The sequence below is a fragment of the Hippopotamus amphibius genome, chromosome 6 (assembly GCF_030028045.1).
Source record: "Hippopotamus amphibius kiboko isolate mHipAmp2 chromosome 6, mHipAmp2.hap2, whole genome shotgun sequence".
Lineage (NCBI taxonomy): Eukaryota > Metazoa > Chordata > Mammalia > Artiodactyla > Hippopotamidae > Hippopotamus > Hippopotamus amphibius.
The window spans coordinates 86110218-86132525 of NC_080191.1; positions in this window are offsets into that span (position 1 = coordinate 86110218).

A 22308-nucleotide genomic window follows, 5' to 3' on the forward strand; every position below is an offset into this window, starting at 1 on the left:
TCAGTAGATAACAGTGGGGAAGCCCTGTCTTTCTTAATTGTTGTTTCACTACAGTTGCTGAATGGATGAATTAAATATTGTTAATTTGGATAGGTAATAAAACATTTTCCTTTCTTGAATTTACTATGCATTGTCACATTTGTTTGGCATCAATCCCATCATTCTCTCTGCTTGAAATTCTATTTGTATTTCTCCATCAAGAAAAACTAACATCCCTTAGTACGCTTTCCAATAATTCTTTTTACTCGCCCTTACAAAAATTTTTTTTCAAATTTTAAATCTTTGTTGGCAATGTGTTAGACATATTTCCCAATAACTCACCCAGGAAAATTGCTTTGTGTTATGAAGCTTTTTAAAAATTGATATGTGATTGACATGGAACAAATTTGTTTTATCTTGTGATGAGAAATTTTAGGCTTTGATCTCCTATCAACTTTTACAACTTTCAAATATGCTATACAGTGTTATTAACTATAGTCACCATGCTGTACATTACATCCCCATGACATACTCTATATCTGAAAATTTGTACCTTTTAATATCCTTCACATATTTTGTCCCCCTCCTCCCAGGTCTGGCAATCACCAACCTGTTTTCTGTATCTATGAACTTAGAGTTTGTTTGTTTGTTTGTTTTAATATTCTACACGTGAGATCCTATGTTATTTGTATTTCTCTGCCTGACATTTCAGTTAGCATAATGCCTTCAAGTTCTTCTATAATGTCACAAATAGCAGGATTACCTTCCCTTCATGGCTCAACAATGATCATTCTTTATCCATTCAGCCATCAGTGGACACTTAGCTTGTTTCCATAACTTGGCTACTGTAAACAATGGCAAAATGAACATAGGAGTGCATATATCTTTTCAAGTCAGTGTTTTCATTTTCTTTGGATAAAGTCACAGCAGTGGAATTGCTGGATCATATGGTAGTTCTGTTTTCAATTCTCCGAGGAAATGCCATACTGTTTTTCATAGCGACTACAACCACGTATATTCCCACTAAACATGTACAAGTGTTCCCTTTAGTTCTCATCTTTGTCATCACTTGTTATTTGTTGTCATTTTGATGACAGGCATCCTGAGAGGTGTGAGGTGATATCTCATTGGGTTTTAATTTGCATTTTCTTGATGATTAGGGAATTTGAGAATCTTTCTATGGCCATCTGTATGTCTTTTGGAAAAATTTCTATGCTGGTGACCTGTTCATTTTTAAACAGGGTTGTTTGGGTTTTTTTTTGGTGTTGACTTCTATGAGTTCTATGTTTATTTTGGATATTAACTTCTCATCAGATATATGATTTTCAAATATTATCTTCCATTTGGTAGGTTGCTTTTTCATTTTGTTGATGATTTCCTTTGATGTGCAGAAGCTTTTTAGTTTGATATAATCCCAGTTGTTTATTTTTCTCTCTGTTACTCTTGCTTTTGATGTCAGATCCAAAAATTCATCACGAAGATCATTGTCAAGGAAGATACTGCCTATGATTTCTTCTAGGAGTTTTATTGTTTCCGGTCTTATGTTCATGTCTTTAATCTACTTAAAGTTAATTTTTGCATATTGTGTAAGAGAAGTGCGCAGTTTCATTCCTTTACATGTGGCTGTCCAGTTTTGAATGCCATTTATTGAGGAGACTGTCCTTTCCCCATTATATATGCTTGGCCTCTTTGATGTTAATTGACCATACATGCATGAGATTCCTTCTGGGCTCTCTATTCAGTTTCACTGATCTATGTGTTTGTGTTTATGCCAATATCATACTGTTTTGATAACTATAATTTTTGATACAGGTTAAACTTAGGGTGTGTGATGCCTCCAGTTTTTTTCTTTCCAAAGATTGTTTTGGCTCTTTGGGGTCTTTTTGGAGTTCCATACAAATTTTAGAATTGTCTTTTCTCTTTCTGTGAAAAAAAGACACTGAAACTTTTGTTGTGGATTATATTGAATCTGTAAATTGCTTTGTGTAGTATGGACATTGAGACAACATTATTTCTTCCAATTCATGGGCATGGATTATCTCTCCATCTGTTTGAATCTTCTCCAATTTATTTTATCAATATCTTATAGTTTTCAGTATGTAGGTCTTTAACCTCCTTGGTTAAATTTATTTTGAGGTATTTTATTCTTTTTAATGCATTTGCAAATAGGAGTTCTTTATTAATTTATCTTTCTAATACTTTGTTGTAGTGCATAGAATTGCAGCATATTTTTGCATGTTGATTTTGTATCCTGCAGCTTTACTAAGTTTATTTAGTCCTAGCAACTTCTTTGTAATGTCTTTAGGATTTTTTAAAATATATTATATCATCTGCAAACAGTGACAGTTTTACTTCTTCCTTTCAAATTTGGATTCTTTTTCTTTCCTGGTTGCTCTGGCTAGAACTTCCAACACTGTTAAATGAAGTGGCCAGAGTGGACACCCTTGTCTTGTCCCTGTTCTTAGAGGAAAAGCTTCTAGCTTTTCACTATTGAGTATGATGTTAGCTGTGGGCTTGTCATATATGGCATTTATATGTTAAGATATGTTCCCTTTAGACCCACTTTCTTGAGAGTTTTTATTATAAACCGATGTTGAATTTTGTCAAATTCTTTTTCTGCATCTATTGAAATAATCATATGATTTTTATCCTTCATTTTGTTAATGTGGTGGATCTCATTGATTGATTTGCAGTTATTTATTCATCCTTGAAACTCTGAAATAAATTCTACATAATCGTGGTGTGTGACCCTTTGAATGTATTGCTGAACTCAATTTGTTAATATCTTGTTGGGGATTTTTACATTTACGTTCATCAGGGATACTGGCCGGTAATTTTCTTTTCTAGTAGTATCCTTTTCTTATTTTGGTATCAGGGTAATACTGGCTTCCAAAAATGAGATTGGAAGTGTTTTCTTCTCTTCTTCTTTTTTTTTTTTTTTTTTTTGAGAGTTTGAGAAGGATTGGTATTCTGTGAACATTTCATAGAAATCACCATTGCAGCCACCTGGTTCTGGACTTTTGTTTGTTAGGAAGTTTTTGCTTAGTGATTCAATCTCTTTTCTAGTAATCAGTCTGTTCAGATGTTCTACTTCTTCATGATTCAGTTTTTGTAGCTTGTATATTTCTAGGAATTTACCATTCCTTCTAGGTTTGCCTATTTGTTGGCTCATAATTGCTTGTAATAATTATTCTTTTTGCACCTATATTTGTAGATGTTTATTAAGAAATTCCCTAAATATTTATTTCATGAATTTTGCTAGGTTGACATATATTTATTTTTATTAATAATATTAGTAAACAGAGTATTAGCTGATAAATAATACTCAATACTATTTATATGTGCATATGTATATATATATATATATATATATATATATAATAATTGATGTTCAGATGCATATAAATACAGAATATTCCAGGGCAAGTGCAACTTTTAAACTTCTTATTTTACTCAAAATAATTTTCACAATTTCTCAAGCTTAGAGTACCAGGTAAAAACTAAGAGTGCCCTTGTTTTTCTGATTATTAGATGACCCCTTACCTTTCTTGAAATTCCTTACTTGTGCTAAAGTTTGTTCAATGAAACACTCCTTCCCTGGTATAATTTTACCTTCCAGGCTCTTTTGCATTGTAACTTGATCCCAGCTACACTGTAATATCTACTCCCACTATTACAAAAGTAGGAAATATTTATTTTCTACTATGTGCCAGGCATTAGCATTCTCTACAATTAAAAATATCAATGAATAAAACAGACAACAGCCCCTGCCCTTCTGGTGTCTATATTCAATAAAAATAGTACATTTATAAATGATACAATTATAAATTATGTTAGAAAATAAGTATTATTAAAATATTATTTCCTTTTAATTAGTTTTTCTAATTTGTTTCAATTTTGCTTCTTTTGTGAGGATTTTTATTGATAATATTAAAATGCCTTGATCTCTCTCTTATTGAAATTTGGTTTTAGTCATTATCTGAAGTGAACTTTTTGGCATTTATTTCTGGGCCTACAAATTGTTTTCTCAAAAATACCAAAGTTTACTGTTTATGTATTTATAAAAATACATGATTGGAGTCAAAGCAAATCCAGTCAAATTCTAATTCTCCAGGGAAAATTATTTAATATCTTTACTCACTTTTCTTATCCTTAAAATGGAGATGATATAGTTACAAGATTAGTCATAGATTTTTATGATGAGTAAATGAAACAGTGCATATTAAGTGAATATTCAATTATCTTTAACTACTACTGTTGTTATTGTTCTTTAGAATGTAGTAAATCTGGATCAGAATCTTGCTCCAATCTTTCCTAGTTTCATGACCTTGAGCAAAATATTTAATCTCTTATAATTTCACTTTCTTTATCTGTATTTAAGAAACATGTAAAAATATCAGCTTTTTAATAGTGTTGACTAAGATAATATATGTGAGTGCATAGCAGTGCTTGCCATATAGTACACTCTCAATAATTTATGTTAATCTTCCTGAGGTTGAGAGTGAATATCTGTGATTTTAAATGAAAAACAAAGGAAAATATACATCCTTCTATCAAAATATAGTTAATAATTCTTTTAGTCCAAACCTTTGAGCTTTTGAGAAACTACAATCTAATACTGACACTTCACCTATAATCAATATAGTATTTTATGTATTGTAAAAACCAATTGATTCAGACAGGTCTGTTAAAAATGTTTAACGCATCAGATGTCAAATAATAAATTAGGCCTTCGTTTGAATATAATACTATGTATGTAATTAAAACAAATATTTCAATATTATATTTAAGTGCTATGATATCAAGATAGAATTATGAGTGGCATTGTCATAGAAGCGGATTGTATAGCATACTATGGAGCACAGAGAAGTTTGGGATGGTGCCGGGGGTGAAACTCAGAAATATGAAAGAATAATAACTCTGAGAGAGTACAGGCTGAGAATGGGCTAACACATGGGACCAGAAGCAACTTGGCAAGTTCAGGGAAGTATAAGAAGCCCTACATTCCTAGACATTGAAGTATGAGCTATGAGGTAAAAAGAGAGGACTTTTGGGATACACACCAGGGATTTGAGTCTTACACTAATAAGCTCTGACAGTGGCTTTAAGGTTCCTTAGAGGAAACAGAGTCATGGGTTTAGGGATTGGGGAGAAAATAGTCACTGCCCTGTTTCTACCCCTCAGCTTCAACTTCATTCAAAACAGTCCTTCTTCAGATGCTTTATACTTTAAAGTTTCTTGAAATGTATTCATTCATTTAATTAATGTATATTTATTAAGTGGCTATCGTATAACTGACAATGTTCTAAACACGGGGGATTCAACAATGACCAATACAAACAAAAATACCTGTCTTCATGGAGCTTATGCTCTAGGTGGAGGAAGACTATCACTAATCAAGAGAAATAAGTAACATAGAAAGTATTTAATAAGGTGATTAGAACTAAGATGGGCAATAAAGTGGAGAGGAGATAGTGAATGTATGTGGGTTTTGGAAATTTAGAAAGAGTGGACAGGAAAGTCATAATTTTAAAAAGTGATATTTAGGGAAAGATATAAAAGAGGTTAGCATAAATAATTCTCTGAACTAATATTATAAACATTATTTTATATAACATGGGCTTGTATCATTTTAACATATGAATGTGAATAAACGTTTAGCTAAAATGGATGGCTGAAGCCTGTAAAACAGATTTACATTTACGTTAGACAAGAGTCTAGGTACAAAACAACTCATTCGTAGCTTGCTAAGAAAGTTCACACAGAGAGGTAGTAGTAAATTATAGCAGAAATTATTGGGATGGGAAAAGAATAGTGGCAAGGAAGGCAAGTCAGATAACGAAGTCTTTAAAAGAAATTGGCACAACTCTGTAACAAAATGCGTATAGATGGGTGATAAATCATAAAAGCTAGAATAACTCACAGATTTCTGGATGACATTATAGGGTACAGATTTTAGCAAATGAAGCCTTGAAAGTAATATAACAAAACTGTTGGCTTCATGAAAGTTCAGCTCATATCAGCTATCTACTATCTAGTTCAGTAATATATTCCCTCATGCCCGGCATTACATCTGCCATATAGGAATTCAGTAAATATTTGTTCAATCAAAGAATATGTAGATTGTGTTAAATTCGATGTAATTGTGACTCCAAGGAATTAGATAAGTGGAGTGGTAAGGAACGAATCCTAGAGTGAATGTATGGATTTGGAAATCATTAAAATCAAAGTGGTAGTTAAAACCAAGAAAGTGAACAGAATTGCAAAGACAAGTCTGTTTACAGAGTTCATCAGATTTAGGTTGATGGAACGCAGGAGGAACACAGGAATACATACATTAAGGTGGTGGGGAAATGCTAGCCCGTATAATGCCTTTTATATGCTTAATTTAGACTTCCCAGTTGTTAGCAGCTTGTAACATTCCCTGTCTCTCTCTTTCTTTCTCACTCACTCAACTGTTGACAGTATGTCCCACCATCCTTGGAAACTGTCATGCACTTAAAGGAACATAGCCACATAACCACAGTCAAAATCAAGATATTAACATCGATGCACTAAAATCATCTAATCCACAGATTCCATTTAGAAATAGTCAATTGTTCCAATAATGTCTTTTATAGCAAAGATTCCAGTCCAGGATGATACAATATGTTTATTTGTCATGTCTCTTTACTGTTCTTCAGTTTGGAAGAATTCCTCCATTTTCCCTTGACTTTTTTAATTCTAAAACAAAATGTTTACTAAAAAATCATGCAATCTCACAAGCAGACCAATTAAATGAAAATAAACAAGATTCTCCCTCCACCTAAAGAAGGTCTTTTTATAGAAACAACCTAAAATGTTTCCAGATGAAATAGGGTGTCTGGGTGGGGCTATCTGAGGAGGTGGATGTGGCCCTTCACAGTTCTTCCCACTTTATTCTGGAAATGTCTCTGTAGGAAAATGTTAAAAGAAATGCATGCCAATTATTTTGTAGAAAGTTCCTCAGTTTTGTTTGTATGCATTTTTCTCAAAATTAGATTCCATTGGCCAGGTATCCTGAAAAATAGCAGCTGTGGACAATATTCTTTTTTAAAAAATTACATGAATTCATAAATTCATAGTGTAAGTTCTACATTTGAAAGGGAATAATGTTTGCCTGCCACTTGTTCCTTCTGGGAGTCCTGTGATACATATGTTGGTACATTTAGTGGTTTCTTACAGGCCCTTTGGTCCTGTTTACTTTTCTTCTTTCTGCTCATTGCTCTGAACTTCAAGTTCACTGATTTATCTTTTCTGCCTCCCATATCTCCTGTTGAAGTTTTCTAGTGAGTTTTTATTTCAGTTATTGTACTTTTCAGCCACAGGATTACAATGTTGTTCCTTTTTTTATAATTTCTATCTTTTTTATTGATATTTTAATTGATACACATTTTCTTCATAAATTCTTTTCATAACCTCCCTTAGTTCTTTGTTCATGGTTTCCTTTATATTTTTGCAAAGTCCATATTCCTTGTCATGTGCGGTCACTGAAGTCTCTGTTCATTATCTCAGGGATCAGCCAGTGAACTGACAGGTCACTTAAATGACATTTACTTAAATAACATTTACTTGGCCAGGTAAAGTAGAAAAGTGCTACTTTACCTGGCCTTGGCAATTTGGCCATGAGCTGGGTATTCCTTCAATGCTAAGCCAGTCCACCTATACTCTTTTCCTCTTTGTAAGACTTTGAAGTTTTGTCTTTACCTCCTCCTTGCATGTAGACCACAGACCCACCAAAGGCACAAGCTGTGGGTCCACCCAGGTCTTTTCTGAGCATATCTGGACCTGAGCAGATGCACTGTGTTTTCCCTTAACCCAGTGTATGTGGAGTCCCTGTGAGCTCTTATTCCCTCAAGAGATTTCCTACACTCCCTTGTTCTTCTTGGGCTTTTGGGTCTCTGTGCCACTATCCCTGCTTGCTGTCTCTTATCAGGTGGGCACAGCCAGTATATGCACTTAAATATTTCAATAGCCGTGGCTGCCAGGAAAGCCTGCCTGAGAAGTGTGGAGAGGAAGGGGCAGAACAAAGGCCAACATCAATGGAATTTTACTCAGCCATAAAAAAGAAAGAAATACAGCAACTTTCCACTAGCTATCTATTTTACAGTTGGTAGTATATATATATGTCTGTGATGCCATTTGTAGCAACATGGATGGACCCAGAGATTGTCATACTGAATGAAGCAATCGGAGAAAAACAAATACCATATGATATCACTTATATGTGGAATCTAAAAAGAAGGAAAAGTGATTTATTTACAAAACAGAAATAGAGTCACACATGTAGAAGACAATATTCCCAGGGCGAAAGGGGGAAGGAAGGATAAATTGGGAGATTGGAATTAACATATACACACTACTATATTTAAAATAGATAACTAATAAGAACCTACTGTGTAGCACAGGGAACTCTACTCAATACTCTGTAATGACCTATATGGGAAAGGAATTGAAAAAAGAGTGGATATATGTATATGTATAACTGATTCACTTTGTTGTACAGCAGAAACTAACACAGTGTTGTAAATCAAATATACTCAAAAAACAAACAAAAACCCCCCCAAAACCAAGTAAACCAAAAAACAACCCCCCAAAAAACAAAGGCCATCCTCTGCGCTGATTCCTGAGGGAAGTACAAACAACATTAGCTCTCTGGAACCAGCAACCTGCACCAGGAAAACTAGCTACTGCCCCATGCTTACCACGACTGTGCTGGGGAATGGTAGATGGTAGGTGAGTGAAAATACCACAGCAATCTCTTTTCTTCAGTAAACAGTCCTCTGGTTGATGCAAGTTTTGCATTAGTTTCCAGATTAAAAAAAAAAAAAATTGATTCTGTCAGTCTTTGTGAGTTTCTAAATGGTTTAGTGGAGGGGCTAGTTCTTTGAAGCCCTACTCTGTCATTTTCCATGCTGTCATTCCTATAGAAAATATTCTTGTCTATACATGTTTTTATTGTTTGTATGTTTAATGTTTACCAACATGTATTAAGCTCCAGACTTTAGTAGAAATTCAATTCTTATTCTATATCTTTTTTGTACAAATGTTTGTGTTTTCCATTTATGAAATATCATTTGCCTTTTTGACATCAAATTCCTTCATATTCTTCATGCTTTCCATAATCAATTGCTTATTTTACTCCTCTTTGTTGATATTTAGGTTTAGTATCTTGGTGTAGAGTCCCAGGTGTGAGTCACTTCCACAATGATCTACACGGTTAGAGTCAGTAAGTACCAATTTCAGTTACCCCCACATATTCAAGCCTTGTGGAAGTGGCACTGATACAATCTTGTGAACATTAGCATGACTTCAAGAAAATTCTCATATAATATTTCTTTAAAAATTTTAACAAAATCCTCTTTGGTAGATGTAAATTTTGGAGTATGCCTTTCTATATAGCTGATTATGAGAATAGGCTGAATAAACATCCCCTATATTACAGCACATAGAATTGGAGATTTCTCTTTAACATCTATTTTTTACCTTAATGAAAGTTGATATTTTTCCATAATTTCCTGATACAGTAGCTTAATATAGAAAAAATGTTTTTTAACTTTAATTCTGAATGAGATTGTTCAAATTAGAAAAGAATTGAATTTAGTTAATTTAATTAACCACAACCAGCCATTACCTCAACCATGTGGTCACCGGTAAAATTACCCTGGAGGAATTAGTTCAAGCAATGATGCTTATTACCGTCCACATGCTGTTGCTGACTTTCACATACACCTGGCCCAAGTGACCATATAATGTAAGGATTCAATTTAGAGACTTAGATTCCAAATTATATGTTGAGCTAATCAGACCAGACTCCCCTTTTAATGGAAATAATAATTGATGGGAGTTATAATTTCATTACAGAAGGACAATTTTAGATTAATTGGATTGAGATAAGAGTTTTCACTAAATTCTTGAATTCTATTTTTTCTTTTTATTTCTATATATAATTTATACTTTATAACTGCATCTAACTCTATGGTTTTCTTAAAATTATCTGAAAACATGACAATATCTTCTTAATCTGCAAAAGTAGCCATGCTTTATACTTCAGCCCTCTGTGGTTTCTTCCTGACAGCTGCCAGACGACAGATAGCTTGGCCATTTGGCTTCCACACCAAGACTTGCTCCTTTTGTCCTTTGCTTTGCTGCCCTGAGATCTTTTATTAACAACTAACTAGAGTAGCCTTATGTCTCTGGACTGCAAATAAGAATTACTCTGGGAGAGGTCTGGAATTTGTTCCATTATATACTGGAATAGTGCCAAAGCCTGACTACTTGATTTTGAGTCTAGTGACAGATTTAGTATCTGTTTTCTCAAGAAGCCAAGAGATTTGAAATATGTCCAAAGCCTGTCCTTATACCCTAAGATCTGAGATGTTACTGTAACATGAAATCTCACCCATTATCTTCTGAGTTTGACAACAATTGATGGTAGTGAATGAGAAGATTATGTGAGAGTTCCCAATGCACCTAAAAGAGAGACAAAACAAAAAAAGATTATTTTTTTCCTTATTTGGTTCATTAGAACAAAGGTCTTTAACCCCAAGGAGAGGAGTTGCAGAAATTATAATTAAATGTTATTGTGGTGTCACTACTAATATTATCAGATCTGTGTTAAAATGGGAAAATTATGTAGATAGGAACCCAGAGTTAAAGAGACAGCCCTCCTAGGGTTTCCTATTCAAAATATACTTACACAATCAGTACCTTTACTAAGTACTAGACACTGTGCTAGGGATTTTATATACATTAATTAGTATATATGCTAACTTTGTTAAGTAGGTTGTTTTCTTCCCACATTTTGCACAAGGGAAAATTGAAGATTATAGATATTAAGGAACTTGGCCAAATAACATTCTCATGAATAAGATGCTAATAAGGATAGATTGGAAGTTCAGTATCTTTTTGGTGTGAGTTTTCTATGTCATAGTATCTCTCATAGTAATAAAAGATGAGATCTGCATCTTCTTTCAGAGATTATGGAACAAAGGATGTGAGAGTTCATAGAATTCGGTTATCTCCCTACAAATGAAGCTATTCAGGCCAGAAAATTTGGGCAGCATGTCCACAAACGTACAGGTAACTAAAGGATTAGTGCATTGTTTGAATGCTGGCCAAACAAAAGGCCTGGAAAATCAGAGGTAGTGGTGTCATCAATACAGAGAGGGCACTGATGCGAGAGGAGCAGGCCCAGGGTTAGAAAGTCTGCCCCATTCAACAGTGACACTCACAGTATGCCACATGTTCTTCTCTACAAATATAAGCCATAGTGTCAGATTTTCAACAGTTTATGTCATTTAAGATAAGCCTGTTTTTAAAATTAACTTTTATTGGAGCATAGTTGCTTTGCAATATTGTGTTAGTTTCTGCTGTACAGCAAAATGAATTGGAGATATGTATATATACTTATATACATCTTTTTTGGATTTCCTTCCTGTTTAGTTCACCATGGAGCGTCGAGTAGAGTTCCTTGTGCTATTCAGTAGGTTCTCATTAGTTGTCTTTCATATGAGTGTATTGTGATGGTTAATTTTATGTATGAATTTGATTGGGCCATGGGGTATCCAGATATTTGGTCAAATCTTATTCTGGATGTTTCTGGATGAGATTAACATTTAAACCAGTAGACTGAGTTTGCTCTCCCTAATGTGTGTGGGCCTCAGTCAATCAGCTAAAAGCTTGAATGGAAAAAAAAAAAAAAAAAAGACTAATCATCTTCTCTGTGAGAGGGGATTCCTTCTACTTGACTGCCTTTGGTCTATAACTGGTTTTTCCTGCCCTTGAACTCCAGCATTGGCTCCTGCTGTGTCCCCTGCCTGACAGCCTTTGGACTAAGACTGCATTGCTGGGTCTCCTGGTTCCCAGTCCTTCAGACTCACACCAGAACTGTACCATTGGTTCTCCTGGGTTTCCAGTTTGACACCTCACCCTGAAGATCTTGGGATGTGTGTGTGTGTGTGTGTGTGTACACAGAACCTCTTGGTTCTGTTTCTTTGGAGAACCCTCATACTCATATGATTGTTTATTTTTTTCTATTTTTAGTTTGTAGAGTTTTATTTCTGTTATTACTATGATTTGGGAGAATATTCTATATTTTTAAATTTAATTCCAGTAAGAAAATGTATGATAAGGGCAACATTCATAAGACAGTTTTTTTTCTTGGTATTAGGCCATATTATGAAAAGTGGAGTCAGGTGTGATATGCTTTGATTTCTTTGGCTTTTTGTAATCTATACTAATGCTATCATCCAAGCTACCAGATATAATCATTAACTAGTATGACTTTATAAATTAGCCCTTTTAATAAAACCTATTAATAACCCCTTTGTTTATAAAAAGTAGAAAATACCGAAATTCTTCCTGTAGCAATGAACCCCCCCAATCCAAAAAAATATACCAATAGGAAATAGTAAATTTCATCCTTATCTAACCATTGGCCTTACATGATTTTAACTTTAATAAATATTTTATTGCATGATCTTAATGGGTTATTTATGTATCATATTTTAGGCTATATAATCTGATATCAAAATCAAGCATGTTATAAAAAAGCAAACAAATCATGTACAAAACCAGAACATCCTACAGTGAACAAAGAGCATAAATGTAGCTGGCTCCCTGAAATTTCCCTGTGACTTGGCACATTAAACATAAAGGGATTATAAATGCTTTACAAAGCAATTATTATTTAATGATAGAAAGTACACACATTTGAGAGAAATTTTCTGTAGAACTGTTAATAATTACTACTGTTAATTACAGGCACATTATGTGCCAAGCATTTCACTAAGAACTTTGTTATAGGAAATTAGAGGTGGCACCCCTACCTGGACAAGCATGCTGATCATTTTAATGACAATTTAAAGGAATTTCAGGACACCAGGGGAGAGACTGCTCAAGGGTTTCAGCAAATATTTTACTCCCTAATAAGCAATTCTTAAGTAACATGGTGATATTCCCTGGACTTCTTATTTTTTAATATTTATTTTTTAATATTTAATATTTTAAAAATATTTATTTATTTATAAATTTATTTATTTATGTACAGGGTGTCCAGTGAGGCATGCATGATCTTCAGTTGCGGCATGCAGGATCTTTTTAGTTGCAGCATGTGGGATCTTTTTAAAATTGCTGCATGTGGGATCTTTTAGTTGTTGCATGTGGGATCTTCAGTTGCAACATGCAGGATTTTTAGTTGCAGCATGTGAACTCTTAGTTGTGGCATGCGGTATCTAGTTCCCTAAACCAGGGATCGAACCTGGGCTCCTCTTGCATTGAGAGAGCAGAGTCTTAGCCACTGGACCACCAGGGAAGTCCTTCCTTGTACTTCCTATGGCCCTGCGGTTGAAGGTGAGAGGCTTCAATTTATGAGGCCCAGTTTAGGACTGGTAACAAAGTTTCCAGCCCTTACATGTTGGATCAGTGATTCTGAGCTCTGACTGAACTATAGGATCACCTGGACAACCTTTTAAAGACAGTTATGCTCAGGCCCTATTTCTAAAAATGCTATTTAAATAGTCTGGTGTTTGCCACAGCAAAAGAAGTATCCTGTAATACTGTAATATGCAGGCAGAATTCAGAGTTACTGGCTTGGAAGGAAGGGCAGTGTAATCTCTTCTCTTTTTTACTTTCTTTTTTTTGCTGTTACTTTGTCTTCAGCAGGAAAGGCAGAGACAGTAGCTGGTTCAACTCCCACCTCAGGCTCCCCAGGGCTTATTTCTAGTAGATACTGTTTAAGTAAAGCCATATTATTTCTCACCCTGTTGATGTTAATTAACCATCAATGCAAGAGCAAGCCTTTTCTTAAATAGGGGAGACAAATTCAAAAGGATAAACGAGGGAAATGCTTAAAGGATAGGAACTTTAAGCATAGAATTTGCATCTGTTATTCATTCTCCCTCAAGCTCTTGATCCAAATAAGGAATGACAAAACTTACAGGATGCATTAGCATTTGGCATACTTTGTTTAGGATCAAGTGTAATACTATTCATGTCCCTCACAAGAAGAAAAGATCATTACTTGGCAGGTGGATGCACTGTGTAAACTTTTCCTAAGAATCAAAAGAATACTTAAAGCAGGAATAATTTGACAGGGCAGGGAAATCCTACTGAAGCTCCATTCAGCAGATCCTGTGCCCTGATGAAGGACCACATCAGCAGGAAAGACAAGGTACCTTTTTGTAACTGGTCTGCCAAGACCAGAGGGAGGTATCTCTTTTTCCTAACTATGAAGAATAACATAAAGTCTATGTAAACTTACTACGGAATAGTTTCCTTACCACTTACTGGTCTTGTCACCTTGGACAAAATAATTAACCTTTCTGTGCCTCAGTTTCTCATCTTTAATGGGAATAATAACAAATACTAATTGGGTGGTTAAAAGGATTGAATGAGTCATTATTTTTTTAAGCTCTTTATTGGAATATAATTGCTTTACATAGTTGTGCCACTTTTTGCTGTACAACAGTGAATCAGCTGTATTTATACATATATCTCCATATCTCCTCCCTCCCACGACTCCTTCCCACCTTCCCTATCCCAGCCCTCTAAGTCATCACCCATCATCGAGTTGATCTGCCTGTGTTATGCAACAGCTTCCCACTAGCTATCTATTTTACATTTGGTAGTGTATATATGTCAATGCTACTCTCTCACTTTGTCCCAGCCTCCCTTTTGCCCCCACTGCCCTGCCCTGTGTCCTCAAGTCTGTTCTCTACATCTGCATCTTTATTCTTGCTCTGTCTCTGGGTTCATCTGTACCATTTTTTTAGATTCTATGTATATGAGTTAGCATATGGTGTTTGTTTTTCTCTTTCTGGTTCACTTTGCTCTGTATGACAGACTCTAGGTCCATCCACCTCACTACAAATAACTCAATTTCATGCCTTCTTATGGCTGAGTAATATTCCATTGTATATATGTGCCACATCTTCTTTATCCATTCATCTGTTGATGGGCATTTAGGTTGCTTCCATGTTCTGGCTATTGTAAATAGTGCTGCAATGTACATTGCGGTAAATGTTTCTTTTTGGATTATGGTTATCTCAGGGTATATCCCCAGCAGTGGAATTGCTGGGTCATATGGTAATTCTTTTTTTTATTTTTTTAAAGAACCGCCATAATGCTTTCCATAGTGGCTGTACCAATTTACATTCCCACCAACAGTGCAGGAGGGTTCCCTTTTCTCCACACCCTCTCTAGCATTTATTGTTTCTAGATTTTTTGATGATGGCCATTCTGACCAGTGTGAGGTGATACCTCATTGTGGCTTTGACTTGCATTTCTCTAATGATTAGTGATGTTGAGAGTCATTATTTTTAAAATGATTAGTGTAGTCCCCATCAAAGCATTAATAAAATATAAGGGCTTGTTAAATAAATTTTTTTAAAAAAAATGAATAGGGCTTTCTCAATAGGAAACTATTTGGATTCTTCAAAAAGGAGTGATAATATGGGATATATGTATAAATACAGCTGATTCACTTTGCTGTACAGTGGAAACTGATGCAACAGTTTAAAGCAATTATACTCCAATAAAGATCTGAAAAAGAATGGGAGTGCTATATGTGCACTTAGAGGTTTCCAAGCAATTTTTGCATCTGTATTTGACTTGACTGTCACAAAAACTGTATAAGGTAGGTTTTTCCTACTTTGAAAAATGGAGTAACTGAACCTAGTGAAATTAATCATACAAATCATATACTTAATAATCTGCAGACCTGGCAACTATTATCACCTAGATTTGATTTAAGGATTGTACTGTTACCCTCAAAATGACTTAGTTTATGAATTGTGTATAACAACTTAGAATCAATGGCAAATGACATAAAATCACTAGTAAATGAACATTGCTTCATCAACATGGCTGTTTATAATTGCAATTACTCTCACTTCTAACACTCATATTTTTTATATCCTCTTTTCTTCTTAACATACATTATTCTATAACTTATTTTCTGAAATCCTATCAGAAAGCAAACTCCACGAGGTAGATATTTGGGGTCCAATTTGTTCATCGTCTAAAAGTTGGCAATCAACAAATATTGACTGAAAGAATAATGCATGAACCATTCTTTGACTTATCGAAGATGCACTTTTTGAGAAGCTATGAAAATATTTACTATTAATTTACTATTAAGTAGAGCTTAAAGGCTCTAGATGAATGAATATTTAAAACAGCCATGATTGGTACTTTCAGTGTTTCATGACCTTCTAAGTCTTTGGAAGATGGTGAAGTTAAATCAGTTAATATTTGACATATTTCACAAAATTATAATGGTTGTAATACTTGTATAGTACTTTTTTATGTACCCATGATCATTCTAAATGCTCTATATTTATTAACTCATTTAATCCTCACATCAACATTATGATGTAAATACTATTATACTCACCATTTTGTAGACTGAGAACTGAAGCACAGAAAAGTCATTTACTTGACCAATTTCAGACTACTAGGAAGTAGTGGAGGCCTGACTGGAGCCCATGGAGTGTGGCTCTAGAATCCGTACTCTTAATCACTACCTTATGATGTATATTGTATTACTGTAAGAGAAAGTCTGATGTTTAGACTATTGGACATGAAGAAAAAAGTTTGTTTTCAATTTTTAGAAACCTGACACTTTATCACCCACGAAGAAGAGCAGTCCACTTTAGTAGAAATAACTTTAAATGGAGATAATATTCTCCATTATATAGAAGCTTTGAATCTTATCAAACAATTCAGGAGTACTTGAGTAAGTTTCTATAATTCTTTAGCAAATAGTAAGAAGATTGATTGTTAATGACTTTTTCATTTTTAGAGCAAGTGTTAATTTATTATTTTGCTCATAATACAATTGCATAATATCTTGCATTATCTTATTTATGAAGACGTTAGTCACATCCACAAGCCTTCTTTAGCATAATTTAGCAGCAAAGAATAGGGCAGGGCATCTAATAAATTAATCTTTTGGATGGGTGGTTTTTGATCATCAACATAAGTGTCAGTACATACCTCCCAATTACACAAGTTGTGGTTTGTTAGTTCCTATATTACTAAAGGGCTGTCTATCTTCTGTTTGAGAGACTAAAGTTCTATACCTACACTGATGTTATGACTGTAGCCAAAAATTGTTAACTTGGATAGCCTGGTCTCTGTCTCCCCAGGTACTATGAGATATATATAATAAGAAAGTCATCCTGTACTCTCTGTCCTGTAATATTAGTTAAAATTGCACTGAATCTCCACTTACATCTTTTATGCAAGTCCAAATCCTTTCCATTGATTTCTGCAAAAACTCAGGTTGTGGGGTGATAGCTAACATCTCTCTGGGTGTAGCTCTGCACTGCATCGATCCAGGCACAGTTTCATGATTTCAAGACAAACAAAACCATTATTTACACATGTGCAAATTCTTAAAAAGTATAATGGACAATACTAAAGAAATTGGGTTGAAGAGAAGAGGTTATATCCTACATGACACAGTCAATAATTTGTTAAGTATTATTGTCCTGCAAGGTCCTTTTTCCTACTCTACCCTTTCTCTTATTTAATTTTCTCCATTACTACATGAATTTAATTTAAAATGAGTGAAACCAAATAGAAAAGTAAAATGAAAATAAATCTGATAAAGCTTCTAGTTATAGTAATGTCAGAGTTACTTTTACTGGACAAATCACACTGCAGACAACACTGAAGAGAGTACAGAGACCTCTAGCTGTTTGAAAGCACTGATTAAGTAAAAGCAGACCACAATTGGAGCAGATTCAACTCTTGAGAGAAGAGGTGAACACTAGGTGAGGTCTGACTTTAGTGGGCTTTTTGTGGAGGACATTCTCCAGTCTACTGGAATGGCAGGGGTATAATCAAACACAAACCGATACCAAAACTATTTTAGATCAGGGCATCAGAAGAGGAGGACAGGACTGTCAGAGTAGCTTGACATTAAGAGGGGAAGGGTACCTAAAAGAGAGCTACACAACTTGGAGTGCCCCAATATCTCCATGTAAGCTACACTAAAATCCTTTGTGGACCACTGAACTCCACACAAGGACACTCCAAAGCACCCTGTGAAAACGGTAGATGGAAGGCTTGAAAACTGAGAAGATGTTTTTGCTGCTGTCCATCATAAGGAAAACACTTCACTCTCTGAGTCCAGCAAAGTAAAGAGACATTAACATTTAGGGTTATCTACAAAACTACCCTTAAAGGATGACATAAAAACCTTAAAGTTGAATAGAGTAATTTACTTCCCTATTAAAAGATAAATCAATACACTTGAGAGTTTAGGGTCCCTACAATATATAATGTACAATGTACAATTAAAAAAGAATTACTAGACAGGTTAAGAAGCAGAAAAATGTGACCATTTTCCAGAGAGTTAAGAGAGATAGAATTGGGATTACATGTTAGGATGAGCATATAACTATAATACATTTGCTTAAGGATTTAAGAAGAAACATGGTCAAAATTAATGATCAGGTGAGTACTTCAGTGAAAAAAATAGAAATTATAAAGTAGTACTGAATAGAAATTATTTAACTAAATTGCAATACAGGAAGTGAAAATTTTATGGCATGGAATTAACATCAAATTGGAGGTGACAAAATAGAAAAGTCAATGAAATTGAAGGCCATTTGAAGCTATCCAACCTCAAGAAAACCAAAAAATTTGTCATAAATAAATAGAGCCATTGTGATAAGTAGGCTGTAATTTGAATCCAAAAAGTAGAAGAGAAAGAGAAAATTATTTGAGGAAATATTGGTTAAATTTTGCCTGAATTTGGTGAAAAATATTATTTTACAAATGCTGGCACTGAAAAAACTGAAAGCAGGATAAGTAAAAAATCAAATTTCTGAAAACTAAAGGTAAAGGGAAAGTCTTAAAACTAGCTAGATGAGAATAATGTATTGCATACAGAAGAATAATGATGTAGATCTCAGTGGACTTATGAAAAACAATGAAGCCTGGGAGACAGTGGAACATTGTCTTCAATGTATTAAAAGAAAAAAAGAAAACAAAACCTGGCAATCTCAACCTCCACATCCAACACAAATATTATTCAAACTAATGGAAGAATGAAATAACTTTTGAGAAGAATGAAAGCTGGAATAATTCATCACCAGAAGACCTGCACTGCAGGAAACTCTAATAGAAATTCTTCAGGTTGAAGAGAAAAATAATCGGAAGAAACTCAGACCTTTGAGAAGGAATAAAGCACATTAGAAATGGAAAATAAGTGGTTAAATATAAAAGACTATCTTTTTATTTTCTTAATTCTTTAAAAGTCAGCTGGCTACTTAAAGGAAAAATTACAAAATTGTATCCTGGTGTTAATAACATTATGTATATGTTAAATATGTGAAAACAAAACACACAAAAATGAGGGCATAAGCAGAACTGTTTTACACTTTCATGAAGTTGTTCACATAAAATGTCATTTCTTACAATTTAATTGGAGAGGTATAATATTAATTATAAGAGGAGTGTGGTAATTTGTGACAATATATGGTAATACTTGGAGCAAGCAGTTAAGAATATAAAGAGAAATACTGATTCAAGGTGGTGACATAGGAAGATCCTGAACTTAACTCCTCTCACAGACACAGGAAATCTGCAGCTACATATAGAAAAATTCCTGTAGAAAACCCCTAAAAACTAGATGAGAAAAACAAACAAACAAAAACAATAACAACAACAAAAACCCCACAATGAAGTGTGTAGCAGAGTCTGTGACACAATCTCATCAATAACCCTAACAAAGCTCCCACAATTCACAATCAGGAGGGAACTAAACTCAAGTCTTTCTCTAAGAAACAAAAAGTTTGAATCCCATGTTAGGCACTCCAACTCGAAAGACCTGTACTGGAGAGAAAAGCCCTCCAAAATATCTAGAAGGGTAAGCTGGGAGGAAGTGAGAGATTGGTATATATATGCTACCAAATGTAAAATAGATAGCTAGTGGGAAGCTGCTTCATAACACAGGAAGATCAACTGGATGATGGGTGATGACTTAGAAGGGTGGGATAGGGAGAGTGGGAGGGAGTCTCAGAAGAGAGGGGATATAGGGATATATCTATAAATACAGCTGATTCACTTTGTTGTACAGCAGAAATTGGCACAACAGTGTAAAGCAATTATACTTCAATAAAGAGCTAAAAAGAAAGAAAAAAGAAAAAGGAAAAACCAGTGGGGTTTGTGCCATGAGACCAAAAAGACTGGAGCAAACTGAGGAAGGCTTTTAAAGGACCAGCACACTCAGATTCACTCATGCCAGAGACCAGCATAGAAGCAGCCAATTGAGAGGTGCTCATACCTTATGTTAAATAGGTACATGGATGTTATGTAAAAGAGGCCTTAAACATCACATTAGGCCAGATAGTTGGGAGGTACAAACTCTTATGTATAATATAAGCTACAAAGATATATTGTTCAAGACAGAGGATATATCCAACATCCTATAATAACTATAAATGGAGTATAACCTTTAAAAATTGTGAATCACTATACTGAACACCTATAACATATAATATTGTACAACTACACCTCAATTAAAAAATTTCATCCAAAGGCAACGGAATAAGCATTCTTCTCAAGGACAGATGGAATATTTTCGAGAAAACATATATGTTAGGTCACTAAACAAGTCTTAATAAATTAAAAACACTGAAATCATATCAAGCACATTTCTGACAGTATGAAATTAAAAATCAATTACAAAAACTGGAAAATTCACAAATATTTGGAGATTAAACACATGCTACTTAACAACCAATGGTCAACGAAACAATCAAAAGAGAAATCAGAAAATACCTTGAGACAAATGAAAATGGAAATACTATGTACTAAAATTTATAGGATGCAGCAAAAGCAGTATGAGGAGGCAAGTCTATAGCAATAAAAGCCTACATCAAGAAAGAAGAAAAATGTCAAATAAACCACCTAACTTTACATCCCAAGGAACTAGAAAAAGAAGAACAAATGAAGCCCAAAGTTAGTAGAAAAATGGTAATAACAAGGATCAGAGTCTAAATAAATAAGATAGTGATTAAAAGACAATATCAAAGATCAATGAAAATAAGAGCTGTTTCTTTGAAAAGATAAACAAAATTGACACCTTTAACTAGACTCACCAAGAAAAAGAAGAGAGAGCACTCAAATAAAATCAAAAAAGAAGGAGGAGATGTTACAACTGATAACACAGAAATACAAAGGATCAAAGAACACTACTATGAATAATAATACATCAAAGATTTGGACAACCTAGAAGAAGTGGATAAGAACAGAAAACCTACCAAGAATGAATCATGAAGAAATTAAAAATATGAACAGATTGATTACCAGTAAGGTGATTGAATCAGTAATCAAAAACTTCCCAATAAACAAAAGTCCAGGACCAGAAGGCTTCACTGGTGAATTCCACCAAACATGTAAAGAAAAATTATTGCAAATTTTCTCAATTTTTTCCAAAAATAGACAAGGAGGGAAAGTTCCAAACTCACCATACAAAACAAGGATACCACAAGAAAAAAAAGTAAGATCCTGACTTCAAATTTTATTAACATAGATATAGTACAGGAATACTTCAGAGATATTGCAGGTTCAGTTCCAGACCATTGCAATAAACTGGATATTGCAATGAATTTTTAGGTTTCCCAGTGCATATAAAAGTTATGTTTACACAATATGTAGTCTAAGTGTACGATAGCATTATATCTAAAAAACAATGTAAATATTATAATTAAAAATACTTTATTCCTAAAAAATGCTAACCATCACATGAGCTTCAAATGAGTTGTACTCTTTTTGCTCTTGGAGAGTATTGCCTCAATGTTGATAGCTACTGACTGATCAGGGTGGTGCTTGATGAAAATTAGGGTGGCTGGGGCAATTTTGTAAAATAAGAAAATAATAATGTTTGCTACATTAACTCTTCCTTTCACTAATGTTTTCTCTGTAGCAGGTAATGCTGTTTGATAGAATTTTACCCACATTAGAATTTCTTTCAAAACTGGAGTCATTCTTCTCAAAACTTGCTGCTGCCTTATCAACTAAGTTTATATAATATTCTAACTCTTTTCTTGTCATTTCAACACTCTTCATAGCATCTTTACCATGAGTAGTTTCCATCTCAAGAAACAATGTTCGTTGCTCATCCATAAAAAGCAACTACTCATCCCTTCAAGTTTTATGATGAGATTGCAGTAATTCGGTCACATCTTGTTCTCTTGCTATATCCACCACATCTGCAACTATTTCCTCCACTGACGTCTTGAACTCCTCCAAGTCATACAGGAGGGTTGGAATCAACTTTTTCTCAACTCCTGT